General features: G+C 41.0%; 1 protein-coding gene across 1 annotated transcript in view; it reads right to left on the bottom strand.

The window, feature by feature from the left end:
• nlgn1 (neuroligin 1) overlaps positions 1-22721 on the bottom strand; it is a 393552-nt gene extending 370831 nt beyond the window's left edge. Inside the window, exons 1-2 of the mRNA XM_037115594.1 lie at positions 22637-22721; positions 19013-19642 (exon numbers count right to left, since the gene is read on the bottom strand). The gene's annotated coding sequence lies outside the window, so the exon portion shown is untranslated. The remainder of the gene's footprint in view (positions 1-19012; positions 19643-22636) is intronic.
• Positions 22722-23077: the final 356 nt, after the last annotated feature.

Genomic DNA, 23077 nt, shown 5'->3' with positions numbered 1-23077 from the left:
GTACTAGTACATGTTCTGAAATTATGATTTTATTTCCTCACTGGAGTCCCTGAGTGTACTGATTGTATGAACGTGCCAAACACAACTCCTGCACCGCTATAAAATGTAGTGAGGGCAAAAAGGAAGTCCTTGTCATCTGATGAGGTGCAAGAGTCATGTCAGCATCCTGTTGGCCAATACTACTTAAGTCTGCTGTATTTTTCAGGAACATTTCCAAACCAGCCGAAAAGAGAGTTGTTGTATTGACCAGAGGATTAGGAGAAGGATCTGTCCAGCAGGCTCCATGCAACATTTATCAGCTCTCCAGCAGCAGCAGAGAAGAGAAAGAAGAGAGGGGGAGGGAGAAGGGGCTGTATCTGCTGCCTCAAAAGCCTGCGGTCGATGTTTTCAAGCTTCCATTAATGTTGCAAACGTTGTCTCGCCAGCCCAAAAAGTAGAAAAAAAAAGCAGAAAGGGAGGAGAGAGATGAGAGAGACTAGTGAGAGGACAGAGCTGTGGAGGTGCAGAATGCTTTATCTCCTGGACAGAGCTGAGTGTAAAGTCGAGAATGTGATTGTGCTGCTGTGGTTAAATCTTCTTGCAGTCGCTGAGAACTCGATCGTTCCTCTCTGCCTTTCCTTCACTCGTAATCCTTATAACATTATACATGATTACCATTTCATATCTTTCGACCTGAAAAGCTTTTAAGTACATCTCTTTTACCTAAATGCCTGATGGATCTTGTTTTGTTAAAATAAAAAAAGTAAAATATGAAGCAAAGTTTGTGATTTCTATATATTCCTGGTTTGTTTGCTTTGTTTTTGGTTACATTTTTGGTGGAAGTAACAACAGAAACTGAGCCAACTGCCACTGTGATCTTTTCCATCCCACAGGATGTGAATGTGAGATTACTAAATATTATTTCATTTTGCTGAAATTGAAAATTAAAGTGGCACTTGTTGCAAAATTGTTTTTTCAACCATCACCTTGGTGACAGCACTATCGCATCTAATAATAAGGAAACTTCAGCTTAACCCCTCTCCAGTATTACTCTGATTGCATACTCCAGTCTTACCAAACTTGACATTTTGCATAAAACAGAATTATCTTAAGATTAGCACTTTCTAGTGGGACTTAAACCTTTTGTCACAAAAAGATCATATTTACATGGTGTCTAGTCTTGGGAGGAATTAAAGAGGCATCCCCCTTTTTTTCCCTCGTATTAACCCTTTACTGATTGCTGGCATGCAAAGACGTGGTATGTAAAAGTACTTTTTTAGATGCACTATAACCATTACCATTACCTACTGTTACATCACACCAATTTGTTCAAAGAAATTGGATACAATCAAAAATATGCTAGGAACAGTAACATTTGTCTGATATAGTTTTTCCTCAGTACATTCAGTTGTTAGTTCACATCCAAGTCAGTACAGTACAGACACTAACACAGATTTCCTTGGGAAGAGGGAGCAGATGTAATTCCTGCTTCATAACAAGATATCAGTCCAAAGGATTTGACCAACAATGAGCGACTCAGAGCAATCACACTAATCAGAAGTCAGCAATGACACATAATATCTATAAGAAAAATGTTTTAAAAAGACTAAACAAAGGCCCAATGGATAACATGAATTCCAAGAGGGAAAGAGGTTACACATGGCAGCGCTGAGAACATGTCATAATATTGTGTTCCCTGTGTTTGATGGGCTACAGTTGTACATATGGGAGAAGTGGAATAATAGTTCTGGTTGTTTGCCAAGTGGAAGAGGCTATTCAGGCAAATGCTGATAGTACCAACCCATTAGCTTGAAGAGTTTGAGAATGGGAGAATAAACAATTAGAATAATTACATTTTCCACTCTGTACTTACCACAAGTGTTAACCCCAAGACTGAGGCTAAACTCATTACAGAGAGCCGGAGACAAAGGGAGAGAGGGAGAGGAAGATGAGGAGCGAGGATATACATTTCAGCAAATTCTATTAGGAAAAAAAGTGAATTTGCTCTACAAGTACTGGTCAGGGGAGTGTGTGTGTGTGTGTGTGTGTGTGTGTGTGTGTGTGTGTGTGTGTGTGTGTGTGTGTGTGTGTGTGTGTGTGTGTGTGTGTGTGTGTGTGTGTGTGTGTGTGTCTGTAATGCTTGCCCTTGATTGTGACCCTGACAGTTTCAGAGATCTGCTGCTCTGTAATCTCTGTAATCTTTAATCTGCAAGTTTGTGTGTGTGTGTGTGTGTGTGTGTGTGTGTGTGTGTGTGTGTGTGTGTGTGTGTGTGTGTGTGTGTGTGTGTGTGTGTGTGTGTGTGTGAAAAAGAGAGAAATAATAGTGAGGATATTGACTACATGGTTCAGGGCTAAATACTAGTCGTTCACCCTGTCTGGCTCCAGGTTTCCCTGCTGAAGCGAGTCAGGAGGATCAGAACCACGGACAGAGTCAGAGTACCACAAGAACTCTGACAAGCCGAGTCTCAGTTCCCTACGACATACTGCAAAGACCGACTAATAGTTTACAGTAGACCACTTTTCATATTAGAGTGCAGTGTTTCTGCAAAAAGGTGGATGTTACATATTGTGGGGAAGTCTTCTGAGATGTGGACTCGAGTCTTGGGACTTATATTCAAGGCATGGCAGCTGCTAAATGTGAAGTCCAGACACATCAAGTAAAGCCAATTTGAGTTGTCATCAATAAAATGCAGCTCAATAAATCATTTGACATCTTTTTGTTTGTAACGTTCAATTTATATTGTATCAGTAGAAGTTTCAAGAACTGCTTGTACACAGCCAGAGACTAGCTTAATCAACTTGATTTGTATCTGACTTTGAAGAAGCATCTGTCAAGTCTTTGCCATTTTCTCTGAGCATTTCATTTGTTGGCATTCACAATGTCAAGAATGTCCAAGAATTGATTATCATGGTTCTTAATTCACCTCATTTTACTCATGCGGGTCATCATCAACTACTCCACAGACCTGGCTGCTGTAACTGCCTCACCTGCCCTAGATCCTAGAGACCAAGCTGAATTCGTCCTCCCTCGCTGTTTGTCTTCCTTCTTTTCAGCTCTCAGCTTCCCTCAGCAGAGCAGATCTATGCTTAAACAGGCTGGACACACGGGATGCATCCCATGTGTCCAGCCTGTAAGCCCTGAGGCACTGTGACCCAGCAGAACCTCAGCAATACTGCACCGGTCCTGACACCTTTTAAATAAAGTGACTCCCCCTGCAAGGCCAGATTCACACAATAGAGAAACCCCAGCACACACTACTGTCACGCAGTCCTTGTTCCTGGCCTACAGCATGTTGTTAAAGCATGCATGACACATTCATTTCCTCAATTTAGATTTTTTTGTAATGCTGATGTATACAGTTGCCAGTGAAAAACAGAGTGACCTGGGTTAAAAAGTGCATGTACATTCAATGAAACCTCCAGCCATCACACAACAAGACACGTGTTCTGCTCTGCTCGCCTTGTATCTCTGAAACCTTCGCCACCTCTCTCCTTCCTCCCTCGCCTCACCTGACTCCTTTCTTCCTCATGCCTCCCAACTCTGCCACAAACAATGACCTCTCTACTGTCTCCTGTTCTCTGGACTCTGTATGCTTTCACCTCTCAGCAGGCTCACCTGACCCCTCCTGCTCTGTTATTGTCTGACTCAACCACCTCGTGGGTGGAAAAATGGTGCAAATCCAAGCACTCTGAGGACCTTCTTGCCTCACAGTCTCTTCTCTCCTCTTTCTCTGTCTCCTTATCTGCAGGTAAAAGCCTGTCCTTTCAATAATAAAAAAAAAAAAAAATCAACCTTCCTTCTTCAACACCAACAATCTCTTTTCTACCATCTCCTCCCTCCTTAACCCCCCTTCCAATGTTTTGGTAACCCTGGTAACCTCCCACCCCACAGTGACCTGCTCTCTTGACTCCATCCCCTCTCACCCGTTCAGTATATTGTTGCTGACCTCCTTCCTCTTCTCGTCAATATCTCTCTGATAGCTGGCTGTTTTCCACACAGTCTTAAAGTAGCTAGTGATCCCTCTCTTCCATTTCTTTCTAAAACACTGCATGCAGTCACAGAACCTGAAGGCTGTTATTGTCATTTTAAGCTAAGCAAACAATGAAATCAAGAGTGCAACTAAACTCTCTGCGTATCTCCACCAGAACAACCGTCTTGACCCCACCGGTAAAGTTTCAAGGCAGGCCACTCAGCTGAGACTGCCCTTCTTGCTGTCAAAGAGGAACTCCGCCTTTCTAGAGCCGTCTGTCTGTCGCCTCCATACCGCTGGACCTCTCAGCAGATCATCCTTGTTCACATCTTACCTCAAGGTCCATACTAACAGGGTGAGTTGGAGTCAATCTGTGTCTGGACCTTGTTGCCGCACCACTTGGGTCCCTCAGGGTCCAGTTCTGGGTCCCTTCCTCTTCTGTCTTTACACCAAGTCACATTGCTCTTTCCACCAACTCGCTAATTCTGTCTTTTCCCGGATCTCAAACAGGGATAAGATCTCTGCGTGTCTGGCTGGCAGCTCTCAGTGGATGTCTGCAAACCACCTGAAGCTCACTTTTGACAAAACTGAGCTCCTCTTCCTTCACGGGAAGTTATTTCTATTTCATGACCTCTCCTCTACCACTGAAAACACAGTGGTATCATTGGCCCAAACTAAAAAGAACCCAGGTGTGTCACTGGATGACAAGCTGTCTTTTGCTGCCAACATCACTGCAACAACCCACTCCTGCAAATACTCCACAACATCAGGAGAGTATGACCATTCCCTATCCATGAGGCGGCACAGGTTCTGGTCCAGACAGGCTCTTGTCAGCCTGTCTAGAATTATGCAACTCACTGGAGATGTGCCTGCATGGGCCATCCGATTACTGCAAAGTATTCTGAATGCTGCAGCCTAACTGGTTTTCATTCTACCCTCCATACCCTGCACGGGCTGCTCGAACTCAATTCAAGACACTGGTGCTTGCCTTTGTTGCTGTGAAAGGCTCGGTCCTGTTCTAAATCCAGGACACCGCGGCCTCTCGACCACACCCTCACTGTGAGTGTGGCCCCGTCACCGTTTAACAAAATCCTGACTGATTGCTGTCCTGGCTCACTCACTCATGGAACAAACTCCCCATTGACATCAAATCAGCAGAAACTCTGCACAAGTTTGGTAGAAAGCTGAACAACATATCTGTCCATTTGAAAAAAACATAACAATATTCATCTGTTTTTCGGTTTGTATCCTAATGGTTGAACACACTTTATTTATTTAAGTTGCTTTGAAGAAAAGCATCTGCTAAATAAATCAAATGTACTGTGACTGCAATTTGCTATTTGTTCACATTTTTAGATTTAAAAAAATGGATCCAAAATCTTACAATAGATGACTCTAATGAAAATAATTGGTTGTCGCAGCCCGTCTTTATTTGCCCAGCAGTTATGCATGACTGGAATACCACAGCAGTGAAGAAGACGTATAAATGATCCTCGGTCTAATTTCAGACTGATGGCAGAGAGCTGAGAGGCCCAGACATGCAAAGACCAACAGACACAGACTTTAGATGTGGATCTACACTTGTCTCAAACTGTACCTATTGCTGCAGGAAGGAAGGGCTGATGGGAGACTGACGGGAGGAACTGGACACTCTTTAAATAACCAGCCAGATGTGCCACCATGTTCTTCTGCAAGATCTGTGTGTGTTTGTGTAACAGTGAAGGGGTCAGCTGCTTTTTAATGAAGCAGTCATTTTCATAAGTGAGTGCAAAGCAGTTTTGTGTGCTTGTGAGCATTTTGTTCATGTGTGCATGTGTTTATGCTGTGATCTTGGTGTGCGAAAGAGGAAAGGAGGCACAGCGACCAACAGCACAGCTTTTGAATACAAATCTGCACCCAACTCTTTGCTTCATTGGCTGCAATAACAACCCTCTCCCACACACACACACACACACACACACACACACACACACACACACACACAAAATGCTTTCTCTGATAATTAACTTTGGCCGTATCTCTCACACACATACACACACAGACACACACACAAAACTGCAACTACACACATTTGATTCTTGATTCCAAGGGGAATCCTTGGCGGTGATCAATGTTGAGAACCTTCTCCGTTTCACTTCCCTGGTCACTGGTTATTACAGTGTAACAAATCTCATTACGCACACTTACACACAAACATACACCCACACACATACCGCATTTCCTTACTTTGCATGCAATACCCCACTCACATTTAACACACAAACAGCCGTCTGCACACATGCGACACAGTTCTCCTCTGACACCCTAGTCAACGTGAAAGAACAGTGCTGGCACAGACAAACACAAGCACATACACAAACACACAGGCACACTAGCTGCAGCCACTAAATGAAATGCAGAGGGCCTAATAACATTTAATTGAAAAGGTTGTACCAATATCACATTTTTCAGCATCAGCAGCCTGTAGTCACCCTCAATTCTTCATCACAGCACCTGCTGCTGCTTTGATTGTCTTCTGAAGTTCCAGCTGTTTGTGTCTGAGGCTTTTCTAGATACACACATAATAAAGTGGGTATGATTATTAACAAAAGTTAATCGAGCTCCAGCTTGTTCCTGTCATAACAATACTGCTTTCTGATTGTGTATATCTGGCCGGCCACAATAAAGTGTGATTTCACATTAAGTTCTTAATGTAAAGAGTCAGTTTTTCAACACAGAAGGCAAAAAAGTTTTACTATGATAAACTTTGTACGACAAAAACAGTTATGTGCTTTGACTGCATACCTTTTAACTGAAACATATGTACTTATAAAGCACTGCTACTCGAACAAATGATTTAATCTATGATGAACTATGCACCATTCATTTAGCACTTTACGTGATATAAACAGTGAAATTTAAATAATACTGTATGTGACTAGTCAAACTACAGGGAGGGTTTTCAGTTTTGTCCCATTCTGCCCACATTTCACAAACTAATTGCTTTTTACATCCACAAGTATGTCAACATGGGTTCATGTACAACAACTGGCATAATGCACCAAGCTTACAGAACACCATTACATTTATTCAACAACTGAATCAAAAAAAAACACTTCACTGCTTGCATTTCATTATGTATGCTGAATGTACTGTATATTCACTCCTGTCGTAATAAACATAATAAAAATCCTGTCCTCGCTGAATGTTATATTCTGCTGAATGCCTAAAGGCTCAGTGCCTCTAAAGCAAAGGGACTGTGTAATGAATGCAGTCGACACATTCTCGTACCTGAACAACTGAATAAGTAACTGTGTGGTAAGCGAGTCAAATGAAGTAAAATGAGAGTTGAAACATGAAACTGCCGATATGTGTTTCACTTGAAAGCATTACATTTAAGGCAAAGACACACAGTAGAAGAAGGTGTAGTGTCATACTAGTCGTACATCTGTGAGGTAAAAACTGCTTTATTTTGCTCAGTTGTACCTAAAACAGATTTAATGCATATATGTGAGCATAAGTACTGTAACCATCGTGAAACAGGTTTCATGGAAACAGAACAGTCCACAGCACAACGTGTTCGAGTGCATTTAAAGAGGTGGATCAGTTCAGTCAGAGTTCAGAGCTGACAGATCCACATCACAGCATCAGCCCTCATGGAGGAGTCTTGTGACAATGACAACGACTGATGTCGTAGTCTTGCTGTCAGAAATCTCATTGAGCAGTCTATCTTTCACATGATGGAGTTGGTTACCGACTGAGCAGGTGGAGGTGTGCAGCCTGTTGCCTGCAGCTATTCATCAAACACCTCCCTCTTGTTTAACTCAAGGGTTAGGGTTAGAGTCAATTTATTGTCATTTCCTCGCACGTAGCAGTGCAACACTAATAAATAGCTCAAATGTTTCTATCTAAAAACAGAAACACAGGTAACACAGTAAAGAATATGCATCAGTTTCTGCAGAAAACTTCGAGTACCAACAGGAGCCTTAAAGACCGGGTAGGTGGCAGCACGTTCGTGGGTAGAAACGTCAAATAGGTTGGACCATCACGTTTCACCATTTATCTATAAAATTTTACTTTAATGGCTGAAAATGCCATAATAAAAATAAACAAGTTTGCAGATTTAACATTTCTTCGCTATGCAGATCAAGTGCCAGTTTTCTACTCAGAAGTGACTGTTGTCGGGGCGCCGCATAGCTCAGTCGGTAGCGCGCGCGACCCATGTGCCGAGGCTCTGCAGCAGACCCGGGTTCGACTCCCGGCCCGGGTCCCTTTGCTGCGTGTCACTCCCTGTCTCTTACTCTGTTTCCTGTCTATCTCTTCAGCTGCACTATCAAATAAAGCCAGAAAGGCCAAAAAAATATCTTTAAAAAAAAAAAGAAGTGACTGTTGTCGCCATCATAGTGGCTCCATTAGTTGACTGGATTGTTCCATCACCCTGACAACCCTAACAGACACTTCACACCCTCACATCACAATGATCCGTCCACATCTCTGGTACAAATGGTACGGTTTGTCTTTCAATCGTCACAATTCTCTCTTTCAATCACACCTTGCTGGTATATATTTTCCTAGTAGGACTTATATTAGGTTGGTAAAATACACCTTGCTGCTGGTGCAGTTTATACCCCGTCTCCTGTCGGGGATACTCATTGTTTCTCCATACAGGTTGGGAGCAAGTAACACACTGACAACAGATAAGTACCTCATACTACCTCATATCAAAAGACCTGAAATGTCCATTTACTTCCATGACTTCTTTAATTGATTTAGCACAGCTGTTCTGTTGTTAGCGTTGCTGGGTCAGGTTGACCTAGCAAAGGAGGCTGGGTAGTCGGGAGGAGGGGGCATTAAAGAGACAAGGGGATAAAACAGACAGAGGGATGATAAAATGTTGCAGCACTAAGAGAAAACTGAGCATTAAAGCATGTAAACCTATTCTAGAAACCTGCTCAAACAATTAATTCTACTGGAAGCATCTTGAAGATGCATGTTAAAACATTATTGTAATTTTCATGATCTAAAATCTCTGCAGTGGGGGATAAAATCCTCAATCAGCCTTCTTCATAACCTTCCTTACTTAAGCAAGTGATATGCAAACTGCACAGTTCATAAATCACTGTAATGTAAGCAAGGGGGAAAAAAAGCGATGAAGAGCAAATAGTTTGGGCTTTCTGGTTCAGTGTTTTACAGTTAAGTGGATGTTGGATGGATGCCACAGGAATTATGTTTGCCCTGTATCATCTAAGTCAGGTCATCTTAGTTCAGGTCTGTGTGACGCTAAGCTCTGGGCTCATTTCAACATTAGTCCACTGGGCACTGGAAGGGTACTGGAGTGGATTATCACAGCGTGCGGACATCTCTATAAGAGGCGAGGTGGGGCTGGAGTTGTGTGTCCACACACTGTATGTCAGTGTATACATGTTGACTGTATATGGGAAGTGAATCACACGACTGGGAGGTGAAAGGTGAGAGCTTCAGAGTCTTTTGGTTTAACAGTCTAACTCACCTCTTCAAATGAGCAGCAGGGGGTTCACAAACCTCTCAGATTAACTCACTGTACTCTGCAACTTTAGACATACAAATTTAGTGACTAACTTGTGGAAAAACTATTGCTGTGCTATTGTTGTATTGTTTTATTCTGTGTAGCTTATTTTAGCAACAAACTTAAAACAAGAGACCATGTTGCAAGTGGATCACAGCAGCCCATCAACAAATTCACCCTCTAACTCATGGTGTGGACCAAAACCATCTACCAAAACTTAGTGCAACTTTACACCTGTAAGGTTTCATGACTGTACCATGCAGGGTTGTGACACAACTGCTCTGACTAAGCAGGCCAAAATATAAACACCAGCCAATGTACTCAAAACCACTTGTGTCACTTCCTGCAACATAAGGTGTCTCCAGGACCACATTTAACCATGATGACACACAAACAAAGTCTCAACGGTGAAAACACTACCAGCGGATGCTGCTGGTAATTATACCCGAGCCAGTGACATCATCATTGTCATTACTGGCTTGTTTTATGAAGCTCAGACATCTGGGACTTTTTTGGGAGAACTAAACCAGAAAGACGTCAAGGCTGCAATTCTAGTGTGAGGTTTAGTCTCTAAAGTCATGTCAATCATTTTCTCCAATATATTTGAATAATACTGGATTTACAAGACAGAGAAAGGCAGCAAATATTGCACATTTGTGAAGCTAAAATCAGAATGTTTGCGATCTTTTTCCTCACTTTGGATAAATAACTGATAATTAAAATTTAAAAATTGTTTGTTGATTCAATTTCCTTCAAGTAATTGCACTCCAAGAAACAAAGGCGGAAATTAATCGGGCAAAGTTTTGCATACAAAAATGTTGTTGTTGAGTGTCTGACTCTTAAATCTTGTATTAGAGAGCCGTAACAGCAGACGAACGTGAGTCATTTCTTCCCCTGATGTGGTGAGTTTCACTAAAATGAACATTGTAAAAACAACAATGAAGAGGGAGGCAATAAATTCAAGACAATAAATTGTGGAGCATAGGAGTCATGAAGCTCTGATTTACTTCTTCTAATATCATACTGAAAAAAAGATAATGGGTTTCTTCAGCGTGGATATGGGCCTATAATATCTGGACAGTGGTAAAGATAATGTGTTTTATCTTTATATAATCTGACTGTCGCAAATTCTCATTAGGCTCACATCACTAAGGCTAAAAAAAAAAAAAAAAAAAACATTATAATAAACGTCCATACAATAAATCAAGTGTATCAAGTCTCATAAATCATCCTGCCGCCACCTGTGAAATTAACTGGGGGAATCATATAAACAATACTAATCTCATAGCAAATTCATTATAATGAATGTAATTCTGCATGTCTCTTACTGATATGGATTGTGATAACAAATAAGGTGTGACATTCACATTTTTTCTCCAACATGATAGCTTACTGCTGCCAACTGATTCCATACCATTAGACCTACAGATGTTATAAATAATGCAGGTTCTGTTTCTCTGCTCTTATTTTTCTACAGTGAGCCACAAAAAAACAAACAGCTGAAAAACAATGAAAAGATTGTTGTGTTGAAACTATGTTTCATAGTTTTGCCCTCCATGCATTATCAAGGAGAAAAGTGAACACTGTGTGAATATGGAGTGCAGACCTGGAATGAGACTTACTGAAATGAAAGAGAGAAAACGTGTTTGAAATGTATGGCCTTGACAGCTCGTGCAACTCATTTTAGAGACTTTGTGTGCTTCTATGTATGCAGAGATGCGTAACCTGGAGCTTTAAAAAATAAAAAAAACAAGATTGCACAAACGACTGGAGGAGATAAATGTTGTTGATGCGTTCATTCGGCCAGATTTATGAAGCTTCACGCAGTTTGAGAGGAGCAGTTATGTGCAGGAGATTCGCCTCCTTGCCGCTGTACAGATTTTTGCAGCAATGTTAAAGGACGTTTTTGGTGGGAAGATTAAATTAGAGTTTTATATAAATCTAAGAAATGCAAAATAATAAAAACAAGGTTTTCCCTGTGTTGAGTAACAACACTAAGAATCTGCAGCTACTAGGACACTCACACAGGTCGGGCAGTGATGTGAAATACCCATGGTGCATTGTGTTTTTATTGACCACTTAATTGATGACTCATGTGCACCTCGCACAGCTGGTCCTCTGAAATTTCCACACACACCCAGGTGAGGTGCATCATGTGTTTTGTTTTATGTAGCATTGCACCCCACCTTCCCCGAGTCCATCACCCATGAAGTCATGGATTTTATTTACTGCAATCAGTGTGAGCTGTTCAGATACTTCGATATACTATTATTATAGTGTTATGTAACATTCTGTGTGCAGGCCTGTTGAGCTGAGGGGTTCAGACAGGATACTGTCTTATATAAAGTATATTCCAAACGCAGCTCTCAAACAGAGGGATTATTATGACAGATATTAAAAACACGGCGTGATTCACAACAAGTGGGAGTGATCATTATCACAACACAATTTTTATTCTCACTGAAACAACAATTAAAATCATGACGATGTAACATTTGTTGGGGGCTAAACCAAACCACTCCAGTCCATTCTCACATCGGGAGATTTGCAGGCCACAGCACTTTTTAACTCAGTCTGTTAAACATTTTACCTACATTAAACAAATTGCAGCTTCTGCAATTTGGATATTCCTCTTGTCCATATTGTGATTTTGATAAAATTGCAATCAAATATTGACGCCTTAGTAGTCAGCTTTTCTTAACACGGTTCTCCATCTTCTCGTAGTATTTAGTTTACTTTATACCATATGGTGCTGTCAAGGTGTGATGTACAGTCTGATGTGTTAAGTCTAATGGTTTTATTGGCTAACTTACAAATACACTGCATGAATGAATTAAGAAAGTCAACACTGCATCAGGAAATATTGTGGATCCTGCAGAAGAATCATGATGGAATGCTCTCTCACAAAATGAACTTAATCAATTACTCTGTGAAATCTGTCCAACAATATGTATATAAAATGAAATAAATGAAATAAAATGTAATAGCATTTAATTATTAATCAACAGTCTGCCAAGAGAAATCAGAAGCCCATCCAAGATAATGTTTTCTCTGCTTATGGGACTGACTTAGCTCAATTTTAACATCAGTAATACCAACATGCGGATATTTAGCGGGTATAATTCTTACCGTGCTCAACATTGTTGTTTAGCTTGTTAGCATGCAAACACAAAGCCGGTGGGAATAACATCAGTTAGCCGATATATCATTTAAATATGTTGGGATTTTTTCCCCCATCAAAAAATATTTAAAAGTAGTAAGATTCCTAAATATCAAGTATTTCTTTTCAGAATCACAAGGCAAGGGTGGATGTATCACTTCATTGTTTGAGGGTGGACAATAAATTTCCAGAAGGAGAGCCGCCCCCCCTGCCAGAATATCTTTAAAGACACACCTGACAATGTTCTCACCACAAAACCAGGCGTTTTAACTGAGAGCTCAGGACATCCACAGTGGTGTCTGTGGCGACTGAAACAGGGAGTCGTTTTAAACCAAAACAATTTTTTTTCTGTTTTTTGTGCTTAAACCTAAAACTTTGTGACAAGAGAAAAAACAGCATCTTTCTTTTAAAGTTAACTATTGCAAAATATCTACTTACTATGGTCCACCAGCACCGCCAGCACAACCAGCACCATGCTGAGACGCTCCACAGAGACAGGTGTGTGAGCTGCAGGTTGATTAGCAGTGGACCAAACCACTGTGAGGCATATGGAGGGGGGACACTAATCTACATCATTCTGCACATTCAATTAGTGCAAGTCTTTTCATTGCACATTATTATATACTTTAAAATTATGTTTTCATAACATCCCCCCCGTGATGTCCCCCTATGGTAGGCTCATTCTAAATGACTAGTAGTTTCACGTGGTTATACATGGATGAAACCCTAATAATACATATCTTACTCTGTTTCTGACAATAGACAATCATTTATAAAATCAATGACATTTTAATTAATTCACTCCCTTAATATGTTATCAGTGAATGATAAGCTGATGCTCTTTAAATGTTTCTTCAGTACATTCCAGTTAAACTGCATTTGTTAATCTTGAGTGTACACTGTTTGTAGGAGGCAGCGGTTGTCAATATAGTTGAACTTCACATTCACAGAGCTGTACTGAGGTGACTGCTCCCTTTCTTATCACACATTTGCATGACAACAGTGTGTTTAATGACTGCCTCTGCTTTAATTAGACACATTTCTACAAAGTAAACATTTTTAACATTTAATCAATAATAGATCACTTTCTCAGACACGTATTGTATCCTTAGTAAATGTGTTGGAAGATCATTATTCTGAATATATTCAGATTTCTTGTCTTCTTCTTTGCGCTTGGAGAGCATCTAGAGGGCAGCCAGTCACTGATTGCATAATGAGCTGCTGCCTTAGTGAATCAGACGCTAATTACGCACAGATTGCAAGTGCAAATTGATTAAAATGTGCAGTGCAAATTATGACTTCATTTTGAGCACCTAAATCTATTCCAGACAAAAGAAACTGGAGATATTTTAAAGTTGTGTTTTGTCCCGGAAAATGTAGGAAAAAAAAGTAATGTTGGAAGCTGAAACTTCCTAACAGATTATTTCAAAAGCTACTGTTGAAATCCTTGAGAAGTTCTGCTCGCGTCATTTAAATGTGAAGTGTTTAGTTCAACATCAAAGTTAGGAAGTGGATTTGAGCAAAACCAGTAGCAGATTAGGTGATCACCTGTTTCTGAAGTGTTTACCAAAATAGACAGTAGTGGCATGTTGACTCAGGCGCTGTGTGTGTGTGTGTGTGTGTGTGTGTGTGTGTGTGTGTGTGTGTGTGTGTGTGTGTGTGTGTGTGTCTGTGTGTGTGTGTTTGGCTTCCACACAGCCTCTCCAGTAATCAAGGACTCACTGTTTGAGTGCAGACAGCAGCCACTGTAATCTACCAAACTGTTTCATAACAGCGCCGCCGCATGTGAAAACCTCAAATATCCAGAAAATAATTGGATTATATTGTATAAGAATAATGATAATGGACTTTAAATGCATGAACCAACACTTTCAAGGATGTGATTATTTGCCTTGTTTCCATTTGATAGGATAAATATCAGTCTTGTGTTCTGTGCACTAAGAACGGAGCTAGAGTCAGGACTGCAGTCACTGTGCTTACCATAAAGAATGTACTGTAACTACCTTTAAAGATACATTTTAAGTACATTTTCTGTTAAACAAATACAAATTGTCCCATGAATAACAGTAAAAACTACAGTTTGAATGATACTCAATCACTGGAGCACTGATCCAGATAACAATATCAGGATATTACAATTGTGATATCCATGTATTGACTGATATACACATGTTTTGGCTTTTATCCCTGAAATTTGATTGTGAGTGGTAAAAGTCACAATATATTGTATCACAGTTTACAGTGCGCTGAAACAATAAACTTCACTGGGAATGTAATAAAGAATAATTATCAGAAGCATCTTTATCTGCATTATAATCTCTAAAGAGAAAGTTTTTTTTATTTTTATTTTGGCACATACCAGGCAACATATAGGTCGATACCAATGTATCTGTGATAGGCCAATATATGATGTATCAGTCAGGCTCTACTACGAACCACTGCCAGTGGTCGTATGGCAGACAAAAGTACAGTAAATTGGTATGGAATTGTGTAAAATATTAACTAATTCAATTTGAATGTGTTAAGGCCAAAGGGTTGAGCTGAGTTAAAGACGTTTAATGCAGCTTGACATTAGCCAAACATCAAACAAGAGGAGTAATACCTGGTTTGTTTGGGTTGCAGGTGACTCAGACACTTCCTGAGTTAAACAAATAAGAGCCTATGAAAGAGACTGTACATTCCATCAGGGTTAACCAAAGCAAAGACCTGCACAATTCAGACTGCACCTTCTACTAGCCTTGGGTTAAATGGGGGCTAACTCTGCTCTGAGACCAGGCCAGAAAGCCCCAGACTGCAGTTGAGGTTAGCAAAAGTTCTAATGTGTCAGGACTGAACCAGTGTGGAAGCTTTCAGCTCTGTCTGCCTGGGTCTGAGCGCAGTGTGAGAAACACTATTGTGTCTTTTTTAAAAACTTTTTCTCAACAATGATTCAACCAAACTTTTTTAAAGTTCAACATCCAAAACATAATAAATAAAATAAGACTCTGGCCCAGCACAACACATTCCTGCAAATGTTTCACCTTAAGAACCTTGAAAATTGAAACCCAAAGAATCGAACTGGTTAAGTTCATACACTGGACCAGGCCAGAATAAAAACATGACTCTACCCAACCCTAGTTAAGGCGCGGTTTGTATTTGATAAATGCCTTTTGAACCCAAATATTATCCACATTCTAACTCTGTCCCTTATATGTATATGTTTATGGTTTCTATTTATATGTAAACCACTTTCAATCGTTGCAGATTGTTCTTTAATGGGCACTTTAAGTGTTTTGTATTCTGAAGTAAAGAAAACCTTCCCAGAATTAAGCCTGGGGAAACTTATGATGCATGGTATTATCCTAACTAAATAATGTTAGGATTCATTATAATAACAGACTATGTTATCGGTGCCGATTTGCTCGATGGGTCCAGCTGAGTGAACTGTGCTGGATGATGGAATCTTTTTGTATTATTGTCCTGTTAACTACTGCTGATGGCAAAGGCAACATGCAACCTCATTCGAATCCCCTGTCTCGCCATTTTTTCCCACTTTAAGTCTAAAATATTATCAGATGGATAAAAGTGCATTCTTCTCAGAAACCTTCATGTCTGTATATTGAAGCGCAGCATGCATCAGGCCAATGAACCTGTAGTAACCTCATAGATATCATCATGCATTTTCTTTTCAAAATAAAAACTTGAGATGCCAAACAGCTGTTCAAGATATGATATTGTGAAAAATAAATGCTTTAATAATCAAAGCTTATCCAGAATCCCGTCCGAAACCTACCAGGCCAGCTTTAATTGAATAGCACAGATGTACTCCCAGTAAACTCCACAGACCAAATTGCCCGTTTAGTCCTTGACAGAAGACAATATCACACGTGGGTCTACACCCACATGGCAACAGTGGGTGCATTTAAAACAGTCAGATGTGTGCATACAAACACAAACAGCACATATGGAGCCCTAACACTAAGCTGCGTGACACAAAAAGAGAAGAAGTGCACAGACTTCAAATCAAACTGAGTCAAATGGAATTGATTCAGCTCAGCGGGCAGTCTGTGTCAGCCGTGACTCAGTGTGCTTGCTCTCTTTTCAGCAGCGCCCCTCACACAGTCTGACTGGTGGCCGAGAGACATAGAGAGAGAGAGAGAGAGAGAGAGAGAGAGAGAGGGTGCTTTGTCTTCATAACTGACGTAGTAAATAAAAGGTTGGTAAACTATGACCTTCAGTCACCGTGAGGCAATGCACCAAGATAAACATACATCAACTCTACCTTCATTTCCTCTTCTGTGGACTATTTATCGTTGCTCTCTCTGAATTAATCTTCTAAATGTTAAAGTCATCCAGAAAAGCGAGCTTTGGCTGAGCTCAGATGGCTTTACCTCCCACTACATTCCCGCTGTTTTGATGTATGAAAATATTTCCAGTGGAAAAGGCATCACAAAAGTGCATTAGCAGTAGCTTTACCCAACCACAGAGCGGGAAAGGGTCATGTAAACTGAGATTACAGGAGCATTTGCTGCAGTACGATGTGGACCTGAAATGACTGTTCATGGTCGTATACCAATCAGAAATCACACTGCGTTCCTGCTTTTGTTTCATAAACGAGTGTGTTATCTCACCAGCATCATACACTTCCCACTCAGAGCTGGCCGATGCTGCCACAGCTTCTGCCTCCAGATTTTCGGTGGCAGCCAGGCTGGAATTGGCAACCTTCAAGTCACAAGCTCCTGTCTCTAACTGCTGGCCAGCCATCCCTGCTGCTTCATGCTAATGTGCTTATGATGCTGATGGTAGGAAGAGCAGTGATGGTTTGTTTCACTTGGAGAATAAAAAACAGGCAGGCTGCAGTTTACACATCGCAAAAGTTAAAAAGGTGTTCGCATTGACAATTTCATCTAGAACACTATCAGCAGATATAGCTCCACACCACCAAAGACTATGGTTCCACTTTCCATCACCTTGAGTGTTTAGTGCTTAATTAATGGCTAGCAGCAGCCTTGTTGCTCTTCTCACCTCTAAAGTTAGCATAAATAAATATGCAACATCCAATTAGACTATCAAAATAAAGCTTGCAGACAAACATTAGATATACTATGACATTACAACCTTTGGACTGTTATTAACATAACAGAATGGTTGTGGTTTGGTTAGGCCAAATCTCCTTGCTAAGGTCTCCTTTACAGACACTTCATTTATCTTCACAGACCAAAATCCTCTTACTATCAATTTATTAAAGGACAACATTTTAGGAAAAATACTTATTCTCATTCTTGCAGAGTGTTGGATGAGAATAATCCATCTTGAAACCACTCTTGTGTCTCAAAGTAAAAATGTCAACATGTGGTTTCATGTGCTGGACTATTTCTGGAAAAAAAAAAAAAAGAACCTCAACCTTTGCAATAGTTTGTAAAACCACAACTTGTTTTTACACCTTTATTTGTATAAAGATTAAGCAAAAATAAAATGCTAAGCTAACTGGATATAGTAAATTGACTCTATTAATACAGCACTTTTTCCAGACTTGGGCACTAAAAGCACTTTACAACACAACCTAGCATTCACACGTTCACACACACATTCACACGCTGGAGGCGGAGAGGTGCCACCTGCTCATCATGAGCGATAACCACTCACACACACTCACACACAGAGGGAGGAGCCACTGCTACATTACCACAATTATCATTATCAGTAACAGTTAGGAATAGCTAGTGAAAGAGACACAACTGTGTGTGTGTGTGTGTGTGTGTGTGTGTGTGTGTGTGTGTGTGTGTATTTTTTTTTGGTGTGCAATATCATTGCAGGCTGCACTGCAACTTAAATCCAAAGTGCTTCTTGCAAGTCACTGGGCCTTGATTGAATTATTTGGGTCACTCTAGTTCATTGTGTGTAACAGTTCCAACAGAGTTTACAAGCAAATATAAAGAGTGAGAGAGATACAGACAGCGAGAGAGAGAGAGAGACAGAAACAGTCTGTTGGGTTGTTCAGCACCACAGACAGCTCCGCAGTGCCAAACTGACGGCTGTGAAACGGGTTACTGACTGCACCTGTGTGTGTGTGCGTGTGTGTGTGAGTGAGTGACGGTGTGTGTGCGCGCGCGTGTTTTGCTGCTTCAAAATGACCAGAAACTCAGGTCCCCTCTTAAATTGTCTTGAAATGTAGTGCCCTGTTGGTAATATTGACGTGAATGTATGTGTAAGCGTGGATATGTGTGTCTGTGCGCTGCTGCAGACGCGTCTGCGTGTGTGTGCGGATGACACAGAGAAACAGAGACTCTGATGAACTGCACATCCACAGGGAGAGTAGAGCCAAACACGCGCGCGCGCACGCACATACACACAAGCGTGCGCAAACGGAATCACCAGAAGAATAACCATCCCACCCACCTGCGCTGTGAATCAGTCTTCTTCCAGTGTCCACACAGATGAATTAAAACCTTCCCATGTTGGAGTTGTGCGTCTTTAGTGCAAATCCACCGTTCCATTAAAGACCACGTGAAGAAACTCTGGATGAAAACAAGAAGAAGAAGAGGAGGCGGAGGCTGGTTTCTGTGTCCCTGTGCTCCCCCTCGGTTGTCGGTTACTCTCCGTTAAACAATCCCAGACACGTCCCTCTCCTCCGCCGCACAACTCGGGATAGTTCAGTAGGGGAAAGGATCGATGTCGAGCCGGTGCTGGAAACCCCCTCGTCCGTCCTCTCCGTAAAGTTTCAACATCGATCACTCCTCCCTGCCTTCGTGAAGCGGGGCTCCCGTGAGCAAACTGTCGAACAGGACCGGAGGGATAATCCGGGAGACGAAACCACCGGAGAGGTGCCGGTTTGCGCCCTGGTGGTGCGCAGCGGTGCCTGCAGGCTGTCCTGTAAACTCCGGGGCTCCTGACCAGCTCAGTAATCCATACTTAAAGTCTGTGCCACACTTGTTCTTGGACTGGCTGGTTTGTCACTCATTTAGTTTAGCTGTAACTTGTTAAAGGTTTTCTGGAAATATCATTCAAACATGGGTGGTGATCATCAATCTACAGGGGAACAAATTAAAAAAAATAAAATAAAATAAAAAAAGATAAAACCACATGTGAATTAAGAAGCACAGGAGTGAAAATGGATGTGAAACGAAAAAACTGAGTGATAATTGTAAATTGTTTGCCATTAGTGAAAAAAACAACTCTGTGTCCTGGTTCCTCCAGAAGCTGATTCAGTAATCCATCCCTCTCTGCAGCTCCAGGCAGCGCACATATGTTAATCAGCTACCAGATTCTGACCTTCTGTCAACGGTGGCCACACCCCGTTTAGTGATGTCACAGCAGGTTCTAATGGAAAACATCCGCCATGACTCACTGATGAGGAAGTCAGATTAATTTGGACTAAAAAGGGTTCAAGTCTTACAGCAGCACAAAGCATTTCCAGTCACTCCAGTCACATCCTTCTCGACAGCAACAAGCCATGGCCTTGTACTGAAAGTTGTTGACGTTTGTCCCAACTACCTCAAACTTAGCTTCAAACCAGGAGGTCACCGACTGAAGCAGCCAGCAGAACCGGGTCACGGCAAAAAGCAGAGACGTATTTCTGAGGTTCCCAAACCGGACACTGTCCTCACCGTGACTGTGACTTGAGATTCTGTCCATGAATATCACAAACAGGACCGGTGGAGTTGTGGAAAAGTGGGTTCCAGCAATTTAATTTAAAAATGCAAAACCGACACCTGAATGTTTTGTGCACTGCTCATTCCTGATATAAACAAGAGAGATAAAAGATGCAAAGATGAGCAGCCTGAGGTGAACAAAACACAGATTTGTCAGATTTATTTTAGCTGATAGCACACATTTAAATAAGCCCTGATACTGATCTTAATGACTGTCCCTGGATATCTCGATCTTTTGATATGTGATAACAGAAACTATGTGCTAAATAACACCAAACAGCTGATCCAGTGGACACTCCACATAAGGCACAGTCACACATCAGCCAGTGAATCCTTCATTTGGTGATAGATTGACTCTCTGTAGACTCTACTGTCGAGCAGCTAATATGCACAAAAATAAGGTGGGATGATGAATTTCATCCACAAATATTGTTGCTTTGAGTGGGTTGGTTTTCCTTTACTTTCATGCCAGCAAATCAGACTGAAATGAGAAATGGTAGAAGATGATTCAGATTTTTGAGTCCACTTGGCACACAACACTACCTGACTTCCTCCGAGACACATTTTTGTCTTCAAGTTTACTTTCAACAGGATCCCCTGTTCAATAAGTTCTGATAAGTGGTTCAGGTTTAAAAAAAATGACATCTACATCACTTTGAAGGACTTTAAAGATGGCCATGGTGATTTGCTGATGTACTTTTATTTTTTATAAAAACTTAGATACAGTCTTAAGTTTGTTTGTTTGTATATGTGGAAGGAATCATGCTAATGGATATTGATTAATTAATTCAAGGTTAATCTGCCTGCTAGATGTAAGGTAAGACAGCAGACAACACAAGGAGCTAGACAGTTCCCCATTTTGTCAGACTGTGCAATTAAATCAGCTTTTAAATGTCTCTGTGGATATAACATTTGCATGTAAATATGAGAAAATACCAGTTAATGTGCTGCTATACAAGAAGGGTGAGAGGTGCAGTGTTCATGGTGACTTCAGGAGTCTTGTAGCCTGAGGAAAGAAGCTGCTCTGTAGTCGGGTGGTACTGCAGTGGATACTTCTGTATACAGACATACAGACAGGCTTGGGCGGGTGTTGTCTTTGTTGGCTTTGTTCTGACGGGCAGCTCAGATAAGTTTGTTTGCATATCCAAAATATGTCCTGATTGATTTTAGGAAGTCTTGACAGGAAAAACAATGCAATTTTTTGCATAACCAAACTACATTTGGAGGTGATTTGAAATGCAGTTCCAATCAGACCTCTACAGACGTGTCTCAGTCCGGGTTTAAAAGTGTCCTTTGCACAATGAGACACACAACAATGATGCCATGTCCCACGGGGGACGACATAGAGAACAACAGTCCGTGAGCTGTCAGGCTGAAATAAATTGTTTGCTCCACGACTTGACAGCCTGATTGGTTGGATCACCATTTCTCAGGGTCAGGGACTGATGCTTACAACGTTACTACATCAACCTATGCAGATATGTTGCTGATGGATGGAAACAAAAAATCAAATTTCTCAGATCTGATTTCAGAAACAAATCTGAGTATCATTCCTCATTGTGTCATTATGAAGTTAATGGTGATTGGTGATGTAATGCATATAGAATAATGACACTATCAGCATTTTTTTTGGCTCCCTATATACCTCACTTGTCTGTCACCAGGCACTCCTGGAAAAATGAGGCTGACTGGTGAACCATTTCAGTCTGGTTTCACGTCTGCATTAAAGACTAAATGAATGAAAAAACTCAACAATTTCATCTTTGGCGCAGCCAGGAGACTGTCTTTTACAACTTCAAGTGAAAATAAAGATGGAAAGTTACTCAGGTAACTACTTTCAAAGAGGGTTTTCACATTGTAAAGTCATTCCTAAGTCTGGTGAGAAGTACAAGTGGCACCAATCAATACTTTTATAGTATACAGTGACTGAAGGTTTGCATACATGAAATATTTACTTGTTTACACGCTCAACAACCGTGACTGCATTTTCCCCTTCAGCTCAGTTCATCAGACAGCTCATGCACTTTGCTGGAACTGCCTGGTTGTGACAGATTTTGTTTTGCTAATAGCAGACATACAAACACATACACACACTCACACAAACGGAAACCTTATTCTCAAACAACAAGATGCTGAAATGGTTTTGGTGTCCCAGATTTGAAAACCTCCGACAGGCACATTGTATTGCTCTGCTGTAGCGAGCGTGCAGTCAGACCTTTAGAAGTGCAGAGTTGATGTTCTTAAATGTGTTTTCCTTTTTCTGCCAGGAAATGGGGTGGTGGATAATGGGGGGTGGGGTGGGGGGGGTGCTTGAAACTGAGTATAGAATTGGGAAAAAAAAAATGCTCAGGGAAAAAATGGATGTTCTCACCTTTGCTGCTTTCTGACGCCTCAGCCTGAAAGCAAATGCACTTCTTGATAGCAGAGGATCATTTTTCGTCTCCACAACTCACACTTAATCTGATCAATAGTCCGTAAAGAGAAAAGGAATCAGATTTGCACTCAAACAAAGTAAATTTACAAGACTTTTTTTTTTTTCAAAATCCAGTGAAAACATGATTTCCTCTTTCAAACAGACAATAGAACATTTCAGGGAACTGGATCTGAAGCGTTAAAAGCCCTGAATTATGGCATTTCCAGAGTGGTCTGACACTGCGATTGACCTGTTGAGTAGCACGGATTACAGCCATTAGGATGCAATGATCAAATAAAGTCATCAGGGGAAGAACAATGTTAGCAGATTATACTTTCAGCAGTACAATCGATCTAAATTGGATTGTAGAATGTTCTACATTTTCCAAGCACACTGCCT

This window comes from Acanthopagrus latus, chromosome 11, assembly GCF_904848185.1.
Source record: "Acanthopagrus latus isolate v.2019 chromosome 11, fAcaLat1.1, whole genome shotgun sequence".
NCBI lineage: Eukaryota > Metazoa > Chordata > Actinopteri > Spariformes > Sparidae > Acanthopagrus > Acanthopagrus latus.
Note: the sequence above shows the minus strand (reverse complement) of the source record. Positions and strands in the feature narration are given on the sequence as shown.